Source organism: Giraffa tippelskirchi, chromosome 2 (assembly GCF_054371585.1).
Source record: "Giraffa tippelskirchi isolate mGirTip1 chromosome 2, T2T-mGirTip1v1.2.pri, whole genome shotgun sequence".
NCBI classification, from domain to species: Eukaryota; Metazoa; Chordata; class Mammalia; order Artiodactyla; family Giraffidae; genus Giraffa; species Giraffa tippelskirchi.
This window is the reverse complement of record NC_137276.1, coordinates 224,553,377-224,574,897: the sequence shown is the minus strand read 5'-3', so window position 1 is coordinate 224,574,897 and position 21,521 is coordinate 224,553,377. Positions and strand designations below refer to the sequence as shown.

Below are 21,521 nucleotides of genomic sequence, written 5' to 3'. Positions count from 1 at the left end.
AATGGTCCCCAAATTCAGAGGCTTAAAGCAACAATCATGCATTCTCAAGCTCATGGTCTGTAGGTTAGCATGGTCTGTGGGTTAGCATGGTCTTTCATGGCGGGTCACCAGCATGCAAGAGAATGCTACTTTCTTAATTTGTCCAGCTCTCTCCTTCCTCGGTTGTATCTATAATTCCATTCTACATCTGCATCTCCATTCCTTCCCTGCAGAGAGGTTCATCAGTACCATTTTTCTAGATTCTGTATGTTAAATGCTCTTTCTTTGGATATTTATTTATTTAGCTGCACTGGATCTTGGTTGCAGCACGTAATCTTAGATCTTCCTTGTGGCAAGTGAACTCTTAGTTACTGCTTGTGGGATCTAGTTCCCCAACCAGGGATTGAACCTGGAACCTCTGCACTGAGCGAGGAGTCTTAGCCACTGGACCACCAGAGTAGTCCCCAACATAAATGTTCTTTAGAAAAGAAGGGTGAATACATGGCTGCAGAAAGATGGTGATTTGGGAGATTAATTTTAAATTTCAAGGTTCACTAGATGGAGGAAGTAAAAATTACCTTGGAGTTTTTAAGTCTGGGAGGGAATTGCAGCATGAGACAGCAATTCTCAATTGTCCCTTTGCTCAAAATACCACCAGTGAGCATCATAGCCAAGGGAAGTAGCTTGAAAGCATCATTAGATTGCAGAGCCTGGTCTTGTTGGACTTGGCCATATGACTTACTTTAGCTTGTAGAACACAGGAAGAAGTGAAAGTGTGATGAACTGAGCCTGGACCCTAAGAGACATCACATGTTCCCACTCACTTTTCTTGCAGTTCTATCATTGCCATGAAGAGAACTTACCCCAGGTAACCTGCTGGTCCCAAAAGAATGAGAGTCACATGAACCCACGATAAACTAAACCCATGGGGTGAAGCCACACTCAGCCAACCATGTTGGAATCATTAGGGCTGCCAGGTCTCCCTCAGAGATGCATGAATAGATGATGCTTATTCACTTCAGTTCAGTTCAGTTGCTCAGTTATGGCCAAATCTTTGCAACCCCATGAACCACAGCATGCCAGGCCTCCCTGTCCATCACCAACTCCTGGAGTTTACCCAAACTCACGTCCATTGAGTCGGTGATGCTATCTAACCATCTCATCCTCTGTCATCCCCTTCTCCTCCTGCCCTCAATCTTTCCCCAAATCAGGGTCTTTTCCAATGAGTCAGCTCTTAGCATCAGGTGGCCAAAGGATTGGAGTTTCAGCTTTAACATCAGTCCTTCCAATGAACACCCAGGACCGATTTCCCTTAGGATGGACTGGTTGGGTCTCCTTGCAGTCCAAAGGACTCTCAAGAGTCTTCTCCAACACCACAGTTCAAAAGCATCAATCCTTCTGCGCTCAGCCCTCTTTATAGTCCAACTCTCACATCCATACACGACCACTGGAAAAACCATAGCCTTGACTAGACGGACCTTTGTTGACAAAGTAATGTCTCTGCTTTTTAATATGCTGTCTAGGTTGGTCATAACTTTCCTTCCAAGGAGTAAGCATCTTTTAATTTCATGGCTGCAATCACCATCTGCAGTGATTTTGGAGCCCAAGAAAATAAAGTCAGTCACTGTTTCCACTGTTCCCCCATCTATTTGCCATGAAGTGATGGGACCGGATGCCATGATCTTAGTTTTCTGAAGGTTGAGCTTGAAGCCAACTTTTTCACTCTCCTCTTTCACTTTCATCAAGAGGCTCTTTAGTTCTTCTTCGCTTTCTGCCATAAGGGTGGTGTCATCCGCATATCTGAGGTTATTGATATTTCTCCTGGCAATCTTGATTCCAGCTTGTGTTTCTTCCAGACCAGCCTTTCTCATGATGTACTCTGCATATAAGTTAAATAAGCAGGGTGACAATATACAGCCTTGACGGACTCCTTTTCCTATTTGTAACCAGACTGTTGTTCTATGTCCAGTTCTAACTGTTGCTTCCTGACCTGCATACAGGTTTCTCAAGAGGCAGGTCAGGTGGTCTGGTATGCCCATCTCTTTCAGAATTTTCCACAGTTTCTTGTGATCCACACAGTCAAAGGCTTTGGCATAGTCAATAAAGCAGAAATAGATATTTTTCTGGAACTCTCTTGCTTTTCAATGATCCATCGGATCTTGGCAATTTGATCTCTGGTTCCCCTGCCTTTTCTAAAACCAGCTTGAACGTCTGGAAGTTCACAGTTCACATATTGCTGAAGCCTGGCTTGGAGAATTTTGAGCATTACTTTACTAACGTGTGAGATGAATGCAATTGTGCAGTAGTTTGAGCATTCTTTGGCATTGCCTTTCTTTGAGATTGGAATGAAAACTGACCTTTTCCAGTCCTGTGGCCACTGCTGAGTTTTCCAAATTTACTGGCATATTGAGTGCAGTACTTTCAAAGCATCATCTTTTAGGATTTGAAATAACTCAACTAGAATTCTATCACGTCCACTAGCTCCACTAGAAGTCTCTTCAAGAAAATTAGAGATACCAAGGTAACATTTCACGCAAAGATGGTCTCAATAAAAGACAGAAATGGTGTGGACCTAACAGAAGCAGAAGATATTAAGAAGAGGTGGCAAGAATACACAGAAGAACTGTACAAAAAAGTTATATACCCAGATAATCACGATGGTGTGATCACTCACCTAGAGCCAGACATCCTGGAATGTGAAGTCAAGTGGGCCTTAGGACGTATCGCTAGGAACAAAGCTAGTGGAGGTGATGGAATTCCAGTTGAGCCATTTCAATTCTAAAGATGATGCTTATTATTGTGGGATTTTTGTGATTGTCTGCTACATAGCAGTAGCCGACTGATACATTGTCAACAAGTCAACATTCAGCGACTTCTTAAGCCTTTGCCTAGATCAGTGATTATCAACCCCAAGTATACAACAGAATTTCCCAGACAGTTTGTTAAAACTAGCCAATGCCCAGATCCTTGCCTTGGACCACTTCTTTTAGAATCTCTAGTGGTTGCTCTTGGGCATCAGACATTTCAAGAGCTCCTTGTCGGATTTCCCTGACTGTCCAATGGTTAAGACTGCACTCTTCCAATGAGGTGAACACAGGTTTAATCCCTGGTCAGGGAACTAAGATCCCACGTGCAAAAAAAAAAAAGCTTTTCAGGTGATTTTCAAATGTGCAGTCAGGGTCAATAATGCTGATGTAGATACAAAAATTTTATCACCAGCATGAAGAACAACATGAGCTCACTTTGTACTGGGTGCTGCAAGTGTAAAGCCGGTCCTCAGAATTCAAAAGTTCATCAAATTATATCCTGATATTGAAAGACTTATAAACACATTGCTAGCCGGGATTAACATATATTATTACAGTGACCTGCACACACCTCCACAGTGAAGCTATTTCAGAATCATTTGGAGGGAGTTTGAGAGTATGCAGATTCCTGGCCCCATAGGCTGGAGATTCTGATACAGTAGGTCTGGGTCTTGGGTATATTCTGGGTTTTTTTAAATACCACAAGCCATTTTGATACGTAGTCAGGTCAGGAAATTATTGCTTTGGAATGTGCCAGGTTGGTCTTATTAAGAAGTGAAATCAGGACTCAATCTGAGTTAAAGCGCATAAGCTCCCCTCTGAGTGTTCAATGAGATTAGAGCAGCTGTCTGCTCTGAGCCTCTATCAAAATTCCTTTTCTAGGAGCCTAACAAAAGGACTTTAGACCCTGAATATGGGAGAAATGATTTTTTTTTTATAAATTTATTTATTTTAGTTGGGGGCTAATTACTTTACAATATTGTAGTGGTTTTTGCCATACACTGACATGAGGGAGAAATGGTTTTTAAAAGTAAGGGATCTTTTAATTAGATGATGCAAAACCTAAGATTTAAAGAAGAGATTTTTACTCCCTACCTCCTCTGTCACTAGAGGGATTTTTAGTGACTAGAGAGTATGTTCCAAAACCAAAACAGAGAGAAAATGTAGAGTGAAAGTGAGATGAGACAGGTTGGTGCATGAATGCAGCTCTGGAAAGTTCCAAGGGTGGAAGGATATTCCAGGTGTGCATTTCAAGCAATAACCAGGCACAAGTTCAGAGTGTGAGGTGTGATAAACTCTCCCTAGCTAAGGTTTCAAATAAAGACTTGTCCTTGGATATTTATCTGTCTTTTTGGAGGATTCCCAGATCCCCAAGATAGCTGTTGGCCCTCTGCCACCAGCTCAGCAAGAGTCCTTCCCCTGCTATGCCCAGGACTCACACCCCTCACAGGAGACAGCACATCCCATGTGCTCTGTTTTCAAATTTCACTGTTGTTTGTGTGTTTCTCTCTGTGTTTGGTTTTGTTTGTTTGTGACAGGTTTATATATGTTGTCTAGATAAATAAACTAGTAGGTAAACCAGCATTATTGGAGAAGGAAATGGCAACCTGCTCCAGTATTCTTGTCGGGAGATCCCCATGAACAGAGGAATCTAGCAGGCTACAGTCCACAGGGTCGCAAAGAGTCAAATGGACTTAGCGACAACAACAAACCACCATTATATCCTGGTGGCTTCCCTGGTGGCTCAGATGGTGAAGAGTCTGCCTGTAATGCAGGAGACCTGGGTTCGATCCCTGGGTTGGGAAGATCCCCTGGAGAAGGAAATAGGAACCCACTCCAGTACTCTTGCCTGGACAATTCCATGGATGGAAGAGCCTGGTGGATTGCAGTCCCTGGGGTTGCAAAGAGTCAGACACGACTGAGCAACTTCACTGGTTCACTGGATTATATCCTAATGGAGAGAATCATTGTCTGCTTCTCTCACGTAGGAAAGAGAGAGTTCCTGTATACTAGGAGACTTTGGGAAAACCTTTCTAAATCGAAAGTAAATTCATTCAACTGGGTTTATTCAAGGCCAGGTGATATCAGGAAAATCATGACAGAACAACTATGAATCATTATGGTGAATTATTTGGAAGGAGGAGTGGAGGAACAGGAACAGAAACATCTCCTGGCCAGGTAAAGTCTCTTTTCATGAATACAACCATCCACTTTAGCATAGCTGAACTCTCAAGCCTCCTTCCTCAGAGCCCTACCAAAAGGTTCCAGACTCCCTGTCTATTTTTTTTTTTAATGTTTTTTGATGTGAACCATTAAAAAAAATCAGACTTTTAATTTTTTATTGGAGTATAGCCCATTAACGATGGTGTGACAGTTGCAAGTGGACAGAAAAGGGTCCCTGCCATACATACACATCTATCCATTCTCCCTCAAACTCCCCTCCCATCCAGGCTGCCACATAACATTGAGCAGAGTTCCCTGTGCTGTACAGTAGGTCCTTGCTGGTTATCCATTTTAAATATAGCAGTGTGTATTTGTCCGTTTTTAAAGTCCTTATTGACTTTGTTACAATATTCCTTCTGTTTTATGGTTTGTTTTTTTTTTGGCGGTGAGATATGTGGGATTCCAGCTCCCTGACCAGGGGCTAAACCCACACTCCCTGCTTTGGAAGGTGAAGTCTTAACCACTGGACCAACAGGAAGCCCCTCTCTGTCTATTTTTGAGAATTAAACTGGTGAAAGATTCCAGGAGTCCCTTCCTGGTGAGATTTCCTTCCACTTCCCAGGCAGGACATGGGTTCAGTGGAGGCTGGTCCATGGTCAGAACTGATGCTCAGTGACTCTCAAGCCCTCATTGCACAGGCTGCCTGTACAGAGCCAGATTCTCTTCACCTGGGAGTGCTCTGAAGCGATGTGTAGCTATCTTAAGGGAATGCTCTAGCTTTTCATTTAATGATTGCCGAAAGCAGCAATCTTAGAAGTGTTGTTGTCAACTCTCCAAGGAGGCTTCTTTCAAGATCAAAAGGACCCTGAAGAACTGACTCTCCAACGAGTTGAAAGAGGCTGTGCCGGGCTCATCAGTCATAGAGGAAAAGGACATCTGAATTTCCCTCTGGAAGGCTGTGATCTCGGCTGTCTTACCCACACTTTGTTATCCATTAAAGTAATTAAAATGTGAACAAATAAAATATCAGCAGAAACAAATAAAATGCATATTTCAGGAGAGTTTTTCAAAGCACTAAGACGGGGAAGGACTACATAAGAAGTTGGAGATCGGCTGTTTGGAATCCAGGAGACTGCAGATCTGGATGCAGAGTGAACGGGGAGAAACGGGTTGAAAATAGGGGATTTGAGAATGGTCTTTACTCAGAATGACAGCATTCATTCGCCCTTGTACTTTGATCACCTACCTCCAGTCAAGGCTGAAGATTTAGGACCTGAAGAGAAGGAATTGCAGTCTAGTCCCTATGTGATCCAGAAATAACCCACCTTCACAGCTATGTAAACTCTGGCTAATGTTTTTTCTTTTTTAATTATTAATTTATTTGTTTGACTGTGCTGTGCCCTAGCTGTGTAATGTGAGATCTTTCATTGCAGACCACAGACTCTTTAGTTGCAGCTTGTGGACTCAGTAGCTGCAGTGCATGGGCTTTAGTTGCTCTGCTTTGTGGAGGATCTTAATCACCTGACTAGGGATTGAAACAATGTCCCCTGCATTGCAAGTTGGACTCTTAACCACTGGACTACCAGGGTAGTCCCTGGAGGTAGTTTTCAACTTCTTGCATCAATTGCAAGACAACTGAAGAACATTTGATCATGTTTGTAGACTACATAAATATTAAAGATTATGGCAATGGTAAGAGAGGAGAGGAGAAATACAGAGAGTATATAGGGAGGGGGTTGTGATACAATTTCAGTTCAGTTCAGTTCCATCACTCAGTCATGTCCGACTCTTTGCAACCCCATGGACTGCACCACGCCAGGCCTCCCTGTCCATCACCAACTCCTGGAGCTTACTCACACTCATGTGCATTGATGCCATCCAACCATCTCATCCTCTGCCATCCCCTTCTCCTCTTGCCTTCAATCTTTCCCAGCATCAAGGTCTTTTCCAATGAGTCAGTTCTTTGCATCAGGTGGCCAAAGTATTGGAGTTTCAGCTTCAGCATCAGTCCTTCCAATGAATATTCAGGACTGATTTCCTTTAGGATGGACTGGTTGGATCTCCTTGCAGTCCAAGGGACTCTCAGGAGTCTTCTCCAACACTACAGTTCAAAAGCATCAATTCTTTGGCTCTCAGCTTTCTTAATAGTCCAACTCTCACACCCATACCTGACTCCTGGGAAAACCATAGCTTGACTAGCTATGTAATAGCAAAGTAATGTCTCTGCTTTTTAATATGCTGTCTATGTTGGTCATAACTTTTCTTCTAAGGAGTAAGCATCTTTTAATTTCATGGCTGCTGTCACCATGTGGAGTGATTTTGGAGCCCTCCAAAATAAAGTCTGTCACTGTTTCTACTGTTTCCCTATCTATTTGCCATGAAGTGGTGGGGCCAGATATCATGATCTTAGTTTTCTGAATGTTGAGTTTTAAGCTAACTTTTTCACTCTCCTCTTTCATTTTCATCAGGAGGCTCTTTAGTTCTTCACTTTCTGCCATAAGGGTGGTGTCATCTGCATATATGAGGTTATTGATATCTCTGCCGCCAATCTTCATTCCAGATTATGCTTCATCCAGCCCAGCATTTCTCATGATGTACTCTGCATATAAGTTAAATAAGCAGGGTGACAATATACAGCCTTGATGTACTCCTTGCCCGATTTGGAACCAGTATGTTGTTCCATGTCCAGTTCTAAGTGTTGCTTCCTGACCTGCATACAGATTTTACAAGAGGCAGGTCAGGTGGTCTGGTATTCCCAACTCTTTAAGAATTTTCCACGGTTTGTAGTGATCCACATGGTCAAAGGCTTTGGCATAGTCAATAAAGCAGAAATAGATGTCTTTTTGGAACTCTCTTGCTTTTTTGATGATCCAACAGATGTTGGCAATTTGATCTCTTTCCTCTGCCTTTTCTAAATCCAAATTGAACATCTGGAAGTTCACGCTTCATGTACTGTTGAAGCCTGGCTTGGAGAATTTTGAGCATTACTTTACTAGCGTGTGAGATGAGTGCAATTGTGCGGTAGTTTGAACACTCTTTGGCATTGTCTTTCTTTGGGACTGGAATGAAAACTGACCTTTTCCAGTCCTGTGGCCACTGCTGAGTTTTCCAAATTTGCTAGCATATTGAGTGCAGCGCTTTCACAGCATCATCTTTTAGGATTTGAAATACCTCAACTGGAATTCCATCACCTCCACTAGCTTTGTTTGTAGTGATAATTTCTAAGGCCCACTTGACTTCACATTCCAGGATGTCTGGCTCTAGGTGATACCATTTAGGAAACGTTAAAATCAAAGCACTACACTGTTATTCAAAGTTGCAACTGTGACCAACAGAAGTAGAATGATAATATTTTTTTAAAAAGAGAGCTGAGAGGGAAGGGAGAGAGGGGATCACATAATAGGAGTGAGCTACATGAAATAAATACATCATGAGATAAACAATAAGTTGGCTCTTTTTTTAAATCTAGTAATTATCTGGAGTTGTGAAGTTAAACAGATCTAAAGCAAAAATGATTAAAAGAGCTTTTCTTTGGGCAGTAGCATCCCTGGTTAGAAAGGGGATAGAGGTGAAACCATTGCTGTTTTAAACTCTTTAGTATCATATCATTGTATTTGTGCATATATATGAAGCGATGCTCCCGAGGTGGCGCTAGTGGTAAAGAACCCACCTGCCAGTACAAGAAATGTAAGAGACGTGAGTTTGATCCCTGGGTTGGGAAGATCCCCTAGAGGAGGAAATGGCAACCCACTCCTGTATTCTTGCCTGGAGAATCCCATGGACTGAGGAGCCTGGTGGGCTACAGTCGATGGGGTCGCAAAGAGTTGGACACAACTGAAGTGACTTAACCCACACAGCACACACAAAGTGATGATGCAGGTAAACTCTGGAGGCTGTAACATGTATGATTTTAAGCAACTTCACCTAATTTCTCCATGTCTCAGTGTCAATGTATATATAGGCAGGATTAATAATAATGTATACCCCATATTGTAGGAAGAATTTAATGGGATGATGTAATTAAAGTATTTAATGTAATGACCGAGTAACTTCTCAATAAAGATTGGTTATAATAATAATTATTATCATCATCACTTGTAACTTGCTTTTATCCACTTAGTACATCTTTAACAGCTCTACAAATTGAGACACATAGCTCTAAGTCACTGTTTGGTAGCTGCATTATAGTCCAGAGTTTGGGCTGCCATACTCCTTCAGCCTTTTAACTGCTAAGGTCCAAACATGCTCCTTATTGAAACCAGGGTTTCTCAGTCTCAGCACTATTAGCATTTGGGGTCAGATCATTCTCTGTTGTGTGGGACTCTCCTGGGCATTATCACATGTTGAGCACCATCTGTGGTCTCTGCTGGCTAGATACACCACCCGTCCCAAGTTCTAGCCACCAGAATGTCTCTACATGTCACCAAATGCCCTTGGTTGCAGTGGAGAAGAGGGATAAAACAACCCCGTTTAAGAGTCACTGTACTAAACTGACATGGCTAACATCCATCCCAGCGATTTCAGTGACTGCCCACCTAGAGCCAAGTTTCTCTTCATAGGAAACCGTCCTGGAGCTAGCTATGGGCAGATATAAAATGCTACAATCCTCTTTGGGCAGTGATCCCTGACAGTTTTGGCACCAGGAATCGGTTTTGTGGAGCCAGTTTCCCATGGGCCCGGGGTGTGTCTCTGATGGTTTTGGCATGATCCTGGCACATTGCATTTCTTATGTCACTGTTGATCTGACAGGCGGCAGAGCTCATGAGACGATGCTAGTGATGGAGCGTGGCTGTAAATACAGATGAAACTTCACTCACTCACCTGCTGCTCACATCCTGCTGTGCAGCTTGGTTCCTAGCAAGCTACGTGTCATAGTCCATGGCCTGGGGGTTGGGGACCCCTGCTTTGGGGTATTACTCATCTGAAATTCAAGAGCAGAGAGACACTTGTATTGTGCCTTTAGTCTCAGTGGCACTTGATGAGACTTTGGAAAAGAAGCAAGGAGTATTATTCAAGGACTAATATTAACCTCTTTAATCAAGCCAACCAACGGCAGACTAGTAGACTGATATTATTCAGGCTCTTGGATCTTATAAACTCCATCGTAAGTTTATCACATGAGAAACGGTACAATTTTTGAAGAAGCGGTTAATTGCTAATTTAGCATAAAGCAGTATGTGTTTTTCCACAAACTTTCCTCCTAACCAAGGCTAATAGCCTTGCCATTGAATGCCAAGGGATCCAGCAACTCCATAAAGGCCCAGTTCAATGATTAGCTGAGAACAAAACATGAAATCCACATCCAAATAACGCTAGCTCAGAGTTTACCTTCATAAACGGATGAGAACAAATAAATACAAGTAGAATCTCATGATTATATACCATTTTAATTTAGAGTTGTGATTAGCAAAACTACATCCACGTCTTTGGGGATAGTTTATCATAGTAGTACTTTGCTGATGTGGTTTCAGAAAATTATTTTAAATGAAAAATCCTGTAGAACAGATGTGTTCACAAGTCCCTGTCCACATAGCAGTGGATCTGCTTAATGAAAACACTGTTATGGCTCAGAATTAGTGTTTCCTACTGTATCAGTATTGTTATATTAGGGACCCAGAGGAGTAACAAAGGTTGAAAAGAAATGAGAGTGAGGAAATTGCCAGAGCTAGAGGTTAGGGAAAGAATATTTCCAAGGCAGGTACCTCAATATGGTGCAGAGGAAAGGAGATGAAAATGAAGAAGAAACAGAAAAAGCAGGACATAAAAACAATGCCTGCTTGATTTAGACAAACTAAATCAACTAAGTAACACCACCTCTGTGCTCTAATATCATTTCATTCAAATATAATTGGAATGTAGCAATGCTACTTCCATCTCTCTCAAATTTATTGAAATGCGATTTTGCAAGCATTCGCAAGCTATTCCTTCTTCCAATCATCCTTGTACCAGGGGAGTCTCATGACCACTTTGCTTGTTTTCAAAAGTCATTGATGAAATTCTCTTTAGTTCCTCTACTGTTCAGCTAGCTTAGGAATAATTAATTGTTTATGTTTTGCCTCCAAAGCAAGCAAGAATAATCCCATCTGAGGATTTGCTGCAGAGAAGCTGTCTCTCTCTACACTGCTATGGACTGATTCCTACTCCCCCTAGAATTCATATGTTGAAGCCCTAATCTCCAGTGTGATGGTATTAGAAGGTGGGGACTTTGGAACTAATTAGGTCATGAAGATGGAGCCCCCATGATGGAATTAGTGCCCTTATAAAGACCAGGGAGCTTGCTTGCCTCTTCTCCTCTCTCCCTTTACTTCTCTTTCTCTTTCCCTCTCCCATTCTCTCCCCCCACTTTCTCTTTCTCTCTCCTTCCCCTCTATTCTCTCTTCCTCTCTCTCTCTCTCCCCTCAACATGAGGACATAATGAGAAGACACCTATCTACACTCTAGCAGGAAAGCCCTAGTCAAGAACTAAGTCAGCCAACACCTTGGCCTTGGACTTCACCAATTTCAGAACTATGAGAAATCAGTCTGTTGTTTAAACCATCCAACTCCTGTTACTGTGTTATGGTAGCCTGAGCTAACACATGCAAGTGTGTAACACATTTTTCATTCTGTTCTGCTTGTGTTTACATGTAACAGAAGTCAGCCAGCAAGATCCTTGTTGCTCGAGAGCTATACTTTCAATCAACACAAAGCCAAAATCCCATGTATACCCTACTCATCTTGAAACCACAAAGAAGGCAAATTTTATCTGATCAAAAATAAGATAATTTTGAGGAAGGCCAGTAATTTAATTTTGGATGATGGTGGAGTGGGCTGATAACAATAAAGGTAAATCTTGAAATGGATAACACTGGCAGTTTTAAATGACACAACAGAAAAAAACATCAATTTATTTTTGAATGTTAGTTAACCTGAGCTAAGAACTGTCAAAAGAGTTGAGATTTTTATCAAATAGCATGCCTTTTCCTTAAGAGGACACCACACCCATTTCTAACTTTAGTAGTTGGGTTACTTTTTTTTTATTAATCACTTGGTATTATCTTTAAATAAGTACAAAGACTTTTCCAGTCACATACATTGAGACCATTTTATCCACTGCCCTGTTTGGCTGCCAGTCTCTTGTCTCTCTGCCTGGAAAATCCCATGGACGGGGGAGCCTGGTGGGCTGCAGTCCATGGGGTCGCGAAGAGTCGGACACAACTGAGCAACTTCACTTTCACTTTTCACTTTCATGCATTGGAGAAGGAAATGGCAACCCACTCCAGTGTTCTTGCCTGGAGAATCCCAGGGACAGGGGAACCTGGTGGGCTGACGTCTATGGGGTCACACAGAGTTGGACAGACTGAAGTGACTTAGCAGCAGCTCTTGTCTGTCTCCTCAGCAGTGGTAAGGCGAATACCCTCTCCACGGGGAAGAGAGATCCACAGTTTGTTGCCTTTGCCAATAACAAGAGCCGTGTGGCAAAGCTGTTGGTGCATCTTTCACATGAACTACATCAAAAGAACCTGGATGTCTCTCCCGGTTGGTAATCACACCAATTCTTCCCAGGTTAGCACCTCCAGTCACCACACATAGGTTACCGGTGTCAAATTTGATGAAATCAGTGATCTTGCCAGTCTTCAAGTCAGTTTGAATGGTGTCATTCACCTTGAGGAGGGGATCAGGCTTAAGGATGATGCAAGCATCGTGGGTCACCAGAAGAGAGATTCCTTCTGTCCCCACAAAGATCTTTCTTACTTTGTACAGTTGATACTTGGCCTCCTCAGGTGTAATACGATGAACAGCAAAGCGACCCTTGGTGTCATAGATCAAACGAAAATTCTCTCCAGTCTTATCAATGCTGATGATATCCATAAAACCAGCAGGGTAGGTTATATCGGTGTGGACTTCGCCATCCATCTTAATGAAACGCTGCATGCAAATCTTCTTTACTTCATTTCCTGTTAGGGCATACTTAAGTCTGTTCCTTAAGAAAATGGTTAGGGGGAGACATTCCCTCAGCTTGTAGGGACAGGTAGATGGACGAGGGGCAAACACACCAGTCACTTTATCCAGCATCCAATGTTTTGGAGCTGCTACACGCTCTTGGGACCCTGTGTCATGGCTGCTAGGCACGAAAAGAGCCACTTTCCTTTAAAACAAAGAAAGTTTAGACCAAAGCTGGGAAAAGACTTCTCATTAAAAGGAAAGTAAAACAAACATTTTCATAAAATCTATCTCCTTTTTTTTGCATGCACGTTCTGTCGTGTCTGACTCTGTGACCCCATAGAGTGTAGCCTGCCAGGCTCCTCTGTCCATGGGATTTTCCAGGCAAGAATACTGGAGTGGGTTGCCATTTCATCCTCTAGGAAAATCTATCCCCTAAGACATTTCTAAAGTGACACTGACTCTGTATTTTCTCAGAAACTACCTGCAATAGAGGTTACACTATTAGTTGCCTTCAAGCTATTATTGAAAAAAAAATAGCAACTGTCTTATCTTGATTTGCTGATACAGGTAGCAACAGAGTTCCTTTAGATTCAGCTTGATTTGTCTTTCTCATTGGCTTTATTAAAAGATATTAATATATGTATTTTTTTATAGCTTGCAATGCACAAACATTATTGCCCTTAATCTTTTCAACAACCCTGTGAATTTAGTAATATTATCATCCCTATTATATTTTTTTCAGGGAAGTAATTGGCTGCTAGAGAGGGAAAGGAATTTTCCAGGTGTTAATCTATACAAAAGTGGTACAGCTAGAATCTTGCAGAATCCACAGGCTTTTATAGGGTACCTCTTGTCCTCCCCGCACAAAAGAAATATGGTCCTTTCCAACAATCACACACATACACATAAAACATAACTTGTTTCAGAGACTGATTACAACTGGCCACATACATGAGAAAATTTTCACAGACTTGGAGTCCTTCATGATGAATTTTCTCCTTAAAGGCTACAATCCTCGTTTTGATTAGCGACTTGGAGATTAGATGGAAAGTAAAACACTCTGCTGGTTGGAGGCCTATTGAGTTCCCAAAGAACAATCAGACTCACCATGTCCCCAGTGGACCCACTCAATCAAATAAAGCTTTTTTCCTTCATCCTCATTTTAAAAAACTTTTCTGGAAGCCTTCCTGTGATGATCAATTTGCCTGCTAAAATTATGTCACTCAAGAATTTTAAAAAATGTATGTTGACTTATATTGAAGATTGCTCAGCATTTTTCTATCCCTCTGACTTCAGACACCCCCTTGAAGACAGGTTCTAAATGAGAACACCCTGCTAAACTGTCTAGACCTTGTGGACAACACTCAAGCAGAAAAACAGTATAGCAGGCTTCACTGGGTGTGTGACCATCATAAGTGAGAAACTAGCCTTGTAGTTAAGTGTGCCATGCTAGAATGAGATCGCTTGGATTTGCATCTAGGCCCTGCTATTTTCACTAAAACTGAGAATTTGGCTAAATTAGCTAATAGTGTTGAATACTTAACTCATTGCTATATCATGAGAACTAAAGGAGTACATAGAGGAAAGTACTTCAAAAGCATCAGGCACATAGAAACCACTGTTATTGTTACTATCTGAGGATGAGATGGTGGATGGCATCACCGACTCAATGGACATGAGTTTGAGCAAACTCTGGGAGATGGTGAAGGACAGGGAAGCCTGGCGTGCTGCAGTCCAAGAGGTCACAAAGAGTCGGACATGACTGAACTACTGAACAACAACAATTACTATCATAGCCATGTAAAAAAATTCTTCCTCTCGAACTTCCAGGGACAAACAGAATAATTTTTAAAACAATTTTATGATCAAAACCCACTAATTTTCCCACTTTTTGTTTCCAAGTCAGAGCTCTGCAAACTACAGCACATGGAGCAAATCCAGCCCACTGCTTGTTTTTGTACAACCAGCAAGTTAAGAAAGGCTTTACCATTTTAAATGGTTGAAAAAATATCAAAAGAAGAAACTGCTTCATGACACATGATTGAGGAGAGAAATGAGACTTTGGGTGAAACATAAAACTCAAAGCCCAACTTTTCCCAAAGAAATATCTCCAAGTTTCAGGCTCTTCTGTCCATACCATGATCTTGATCTCTTTCCTAGCCTGGGGTAGGTGGCCAGCTGAGAATCACAAAACAGGATTTTGACTCTCCTTTAAAAGTCCCAATTAGGGGGTCTCATTTCTCACTTTGGAATGTGGGAATGCTTGAGACTTTTTACCTGGGAATCACAACCAAAAATGAGACAGGAAAGAGTCCTAATATAAGAGAAATTATTTGCCCCATACATACAACTTACCTTTGCATTTTATCTCAGGACGAGTACCAAAAAAAAAAAAAGAGGAAATTGGTTTTCTCATAATGTCTTTAGTTTAACAGCATTTAAAATCCTTACTCTGACAAATAAATTATACAGTAACCCATTTAAGCATGTTCTTAAAACAAGCCAACAGAACAAACACCGTTTATGTGTGGCTGAAATCTGCAGCTGTGATGAAATGTTAATCTCATATTTCTTTCCAGTCTCTAGGCTTCTGTCCTTTACTTTGATCCACCCTGTATAAAGCTACTGGCAAATGTTTCACTGAATTTGATGTTATAAATTGTACATAAATTCACACACCCTCACATTTGCCTTGTAACAGAAATGGCAACTTGTAAATGATGACACAGCAGTGACTCAGCAGTTTGAAACCCTCCCAACAACTACCTCACCTCTTTATACGGAGCGTCATCCACACTTCTTCCCTGGGAAGCTTCCTTGATTACGGAGGGGATCAGTAGACAGACAGGCATCTACCTTCCATAAATTCTGGCAGACATCACCCGTGGAGAATCCCAAAGATGAGGGGAAAGGAAAATAAATAAATAAATACGGGGTACAGTCCAGCAGAACTTGGTGTCTGAATAAGCATAGAAAAAAGGTTGACTACCAGGTCATGGTGGGCAGTTATTTTATGTGTCTGGCCCACCACTTGATCATCTTGAAATGTAGAGAGATAAGGAAAATAATTCCTAAGATTCTGAGATCCTAACCAGGGTTGGCTTCCCAGGTGACTCAGTGGTAAAGAATCAGCCTGCAATGCAAGAGATGCATGTTTGATCCCTGGCTTGGGAAGATCCTCCTGGAGAAGGAAATGGCAACTCACTCCAGTATTCTTCCCTGGAGAAGCATATGGACAGAGGAGCCTGGTGGGCTAGAGTCCACGGGGTCACATAGAGTTGGACTTAACTTAGCGACAAAACAAGAAGAAGAACAACAACTAGGGTTGCAGCAATTATGTCCCCCTTATGTTTATTTTCTTTGTGTATCATCTCTAACTAGGTTAGATTCATCAGTATACATATAAGGAACATCCCATAGGTGTTCCCTACAAAAGGGATAGAAAAATTGTGGCCCACTAGCCAAATCTGACTACTGCCTGTTTTTGTACAACCTGTGAGCTAAGCATGGTTTTTGTTTGCAGATGACTGAAAAGAGTTAAAAGAAAGATACCATTTCATGACCTGTGAAAATTGTATAAAATTCAAGTTTCCTTTTCTAGAAACACAGTTGAATGGAACCCCGCCACACTCGTTTGTATTGTCTATGGCTGCTTTCACACTCGGAGAAGGCAATGGCACCCCACTCCAGTACTCTTGCCTGGAAAATCCCATGGACGGAGGAGCCTGGTGGGCGGCAGTCCGTGGGGTCACTAAGAGTCGGACACTGAGCGGCTTCACTTTCACTTTTCACTTTCATGCACTGGAGAAGGAAATGGCAACCCACTCCAGTGTTCTTGCCTGGAGAATCCCAGGGACAGGGGAACCTGGTGGGCTGCTGTCCTGGGGTCTCACTGAAGCGACTTAGCAGCAGCAGCAGCAGCAGCAGCTTTCACACTACAATGGCAGAGCGGAGTAGGTTGGGTAGAAATGAAAGGGAGCACAAAACCTAGGATATTTATTCTGACCCTTTACAGAAAAAGTTTGTCAACAGTGCTCTATAATCATTAAGAAGAGCATGAACAGGGAGGCTGCATCAGTATGAAGGAGTAGGCTGTGTCTCAATTCCCTTCCTAAAACCATGATGTTTGCTTAGTTGCTCAGTCATGTGATGTCTTCAAGTTGGCCCTGGCATCTGTCTTCTGCTCAAAATGAAAACATCCCCAGGAGGTCTCTTTAGTACTCCAGAAGAATACAATAAGGTGGGGAGGGCAGATGGAAGAAGAAAGAAAAGATGATCAAGGCAGTTGTCTTGTTATTTCTCACATACAAATGATCTAAAGGTTGAACAGTAGACTTCTGGTAAACTTAAGGGTTGAGCCAGATAATCTGTGCTTCATTCTAGGTCTAAACTGCTCTGATACTCTCTCAATTTTTATTGTTTCAGGCTTCAAGAGTTTCAAAATCTTACCCTTATCTTATTAAGCATAACTACGAAAATAGAAGTTGGCCTTAAAATATTAGGTTAGGGGTATCAGAGATTTTTGTATAAAGACTGAAACCTTTAAAGGATATGACCTTTCCATATCCAAATGCTTACTTCCAAAGATTTGTCAGGGACACACGTAAACCAACAAGGAGTTTATACTTGTGGTTGAGTACCAACACATAATTACCATTAGCATATAAGCTTCCCAATGAAACTGTGACTTCCTGTCATTAAACAGATAATTCCTCAAAGGCAGAATGCACATTAGCTTCTGCTCTCCTCAAAGGGCCTTGTATTTAGTGGGATGACACCATAAAAAGTGGTTGAGTAAATGTTTTATTTATTCACACATTTTACATTTTCATTTCATGTTGCATTTGTATGTTAATTCATAACATAATTCTGGATATTTTGATACCTTTTAATATGGTAATATTAAGTCAGCATTTCCATGCACACATCACTATGAAAAAGCTGGCTTAAAACTTAACATTCAAAACACCAAGATCATGGCACACAGTCCCATCACTTCATGGCAAATAGATGGGGAAAAAATGGAAATAGTGACAGACAATTTTCTTGGGCTCCAAAATCACTGCAGCTGGTGACTGAAGCCATGAAATTAAAAGATGCTTACTCCTTGGGAGAAGAGCTATGACCAAACTAGACAGCATATTAAAAAGCAGAGACATTACTTTGCCAACAAAGGTCAGTTCAGTTCAGTCACTCAGTCGTGTCTGACTCTTTGGGACCCTGTGGACTGCAGCATGCCAAGCTTACCAGTCCATCACTAACTCCTGGAGCTTGCTAAAATTCATGTCCATAGGGTCGGTGATGCCACCCAACCATCTCATCCTCTGTCATCCGTCCCCTTCTCCTCCTGGCTTCAGTCTTTCCCAGCATCAGGGTCTTTTCTAATGAGTCAGTTTTTCGAATCAGGTGGCCAAAGTATTGGAGCTTCAGCTTCAGCATTAGTCCTTTGAATGAATATTCAGGACTGATTTCCTTTGGAATTGAATGGTTTGATCTCCTTGCAGTCCAAGGGACTCTCAAGAGTCTTCCCCAAAACCACAGTTCAAAAGCATCAATTCTTCAGCACTCAGCTTTCTTTATGGTCCAACTCTCACATTCATACCTAACTGCTGGAAAAACCATAGCTTTGACTAGATGGGCCTTTGTCGGCAAAGTAATGTCTCTGCTTTTTAATATGCTGTCTAGATTGGTCATGGCTTTTCTTCCAAGAAGCAAGCGTCTTTTAATTTCACGGCTACAGTCACCATGTGCAGTGATTTTGTAGCCCAAGAAAATAAAGTCTGTCATTGTTTCCATTGTTTGTCTGTCTATTTGCCATGAAGTGATGGGACCAGATGCCAAGATCTTAGTGTTTAGAATGTTGGGTTTTAAGCTAACTTTTTCACACTCCTCTTTCACTTTCATCAAGAGGCTCTTCAGTTCCTCTTTGCTTTCTGCCATAACGGTGGTGTCATCTGCATATCTGAGGTTATTGATATTTCTTCTGTCAATCTTCATTCCAGCTTGTGCTTCATCCAGCCTGGCATTTCATAGGATGTAATCTGCATATAAGTTAAATAAACAGGGTGACAATATACAGCCTTGATGTACTCCTTTCCCAATTTGGAACCAGTCTGTTTTTCCATGTCCGGTTCTAACTGTTGCTTCTTGACCTGCATACAGATTTCTCAGGAGGCAGGTAAGGTGGTCTCGTATTCCCAACTCTTTAAGAATTTTCCACAGCTTATTGTGATCCACACAGTCAAAGGCTTTGGGATAGTCAATAAAACAGAAGTAGATGTTTTTCTGGAACTCTCTTGCTTTTTCGAAGATCCAACAGATGTTGGCAATTTGATCTCTGGTTTTTCCGCCTTTTCTAAATCCAGGTTGAACATCTGGAAGTTCTCTGTTCATGTACTATTAAAGCCTGGCTTGGAGAATTTTGAGCATTACTTTGCTAGCATATGAGATGAGTGCAATTGTGCAGTAGTTTGAACATTATTTGGCATTGCTTTTATTTGGGATTGGAATGAAAACGGACCTTTTCCAGTCCTGTGGCCACTGCTGAATTTTCCAAATTTGTGGGAATCGAATTGCAGTCTCCTACATTGCAGGCAGATTCTTTACCTGCAATGTAGGTAAAGGGAAACCCCACCAAGAAAAGTTTGTATAGTCAAAGCTATGGTTTTTCCAGTAGTCTTGTATGGATGTGAGCATTGGACCATAAGGAAGGCTGAGCACTAAAGAATTGATGCTTTTGAACTGTGATGTTGAAGAAGACTCTTGAGAGTCCCTTGGACTGCAAAGAGATAAAGCGAGGCAATCCTAAAGGAAATCAGTCCTGAATATTCATTGGAAGGACTGATGCTGAAGCTGAAACTTCAATACTTTGGCCACCTGATGTGAAGAGCTGACTCACTGGAAATGACCCTGATGCTGGGAAAGATTGAAGGCAGGAAGAGAAGGGAATGACAGAGGATGAGATGGTTGGATGGCATCACCAACTTGATGGACATGAGTTTGAGCAAGCTCTGGGAGTTGGTGATGGATAGAGAAGCCTGGCATGCTGCAGTCCATGGGTTTGAAAAGAGTTGGACATGACTGAGCAACTGAATAACAACAACAATCACTATGTAATACATAAAAGTTTCAGTATACAGAAATGAAATACAATAGACACACTACTGATCCCTAAAAACCATTCCAGAGATTTGAGTCACATAGACCAAAATAACATCCATTCACAAAGTGAGAAAGCTGTCATGTGAAGTGACCACTATGAAAATCATTCCCCAAAATGACAAGTAAATGTATTCTATTTGTAAATGTACAAGCAACAGATTTGTAGGGAAGCAACACAGATGCTTTTTAACTCTTGAATTTGGTAAACATTTGGGGACAAGACAAATCAAAAATACATCTCCTAAATAATTATGAAGACACACTTTGGATAACTCTCTTCTATGAGTTATTATTTTCCTTCCTAAAGTCAAGAATATTTATAAAATTTTTCTCATCACGGCAAGAATTCATAGGCAATTGCAGCAGAGCTGTTTCCAAAAGGCATCATCAGAGCGTATTGCAGTAAGAATTCAGAGGAAGCTTGTACTATCAACATTTATATGGAATGTACAATTAGCCACTAAGAGCACAAAATATTAGAATAATAGAAACACAGTAACTAAAGGTCTCTGTGCTTCAGGGACTTAACTCAAAATATAAATGTTCACTGACACAAAGACTCACTCCCAAGTTCAAAGAAAACTTTCTTTTATTGTTAAGAAATATTGGGCCAAATAGATTCTACTAGCATTTGTCGTCAATGTCCTGGGTCCCAGAATGATGGCACTGTTCAGGGTTCTTGGTTCCATATAATGGAAACCAACTATGATTACATGAAAGCAAAAAGCAATTTTTCTGAAGGATGGGGAGTAATTTGCAGGATTCAGGCAGAGCTAACCAACCAGGTACAAAAGTGGGCAAAATGAAGGGAGGCCAGAACCACAGCCAAAATCATGACAATGGAACTCTATGTAGGACCTTATTGTGGCCACGTTATTCCAGCATCACTGATAACCCTACCACCAGTAGATAGTGGAAATCACTGTGGCCACTACAAGATGAATTCGAGAATGCTCCTCCACTTCTTTGTATCACTGCCCCAGAGTCAAAGCCCAAGGGAGGAACACAGTAGACTTTGTTGTCGTTGTTCAGTTGCTAAGTTGTACCTGGCCCGGAAACCCCCTCTGTCCATTCAGATTTCTCAAGCGGGTTGCCATTTCCTTCTCCAGGGACACTAGGCTTTGCTTTGGTCAAATACTCATTCCCTACCTTGCATCAGGGGAATGGGATAAGAACATCTTTTTTTTTTTAAGAAATCTTTTTTTTTAAGAACTTGAAATAAATTTCCTTAATGAGAATTAAGGTCCTGCTCACCCTGATCTTTTGTGTTTTGTCTTATATTTTTTATATTTATTTATTAACATTATTATTTATTATAATATTTATTTATTTAATTATTATTTAAATAAATAATATATATTTAATATTTATTTATTTAAATAATATTTATTTATATGGGCTCTTAGTTGCAGCATCTTTCATTGCTACATGCAGGCTTAGCTGCTCTGCAGCATGTGGGATCTTAGTTCCCTGACTGGGTATTGA

General features: G+C 41.3%; 1 protein-coding gene and 1 pseudogene across 1 annotated transcript in view; one reads left to right on the top strand and one right to left on the bottom strand.

The window, feature by feature from the left end:
- TIAM1 (TIAM Rac1 associated GEF 1) overlaps nucleotides 1-21,521 on the top strand; it is a 665,813-nt gene that overhangs the window by 556,849 nt on the left and 87,443 nt on the right. The gene's annotated exons all lie outside the window — the stretch shown is intronic.
- Nucleotides 12,299-13,022, bottom strand: LOC145538375 (small ribosomal subunit protein eS4, X isoform-like; annotated as a pseudogene).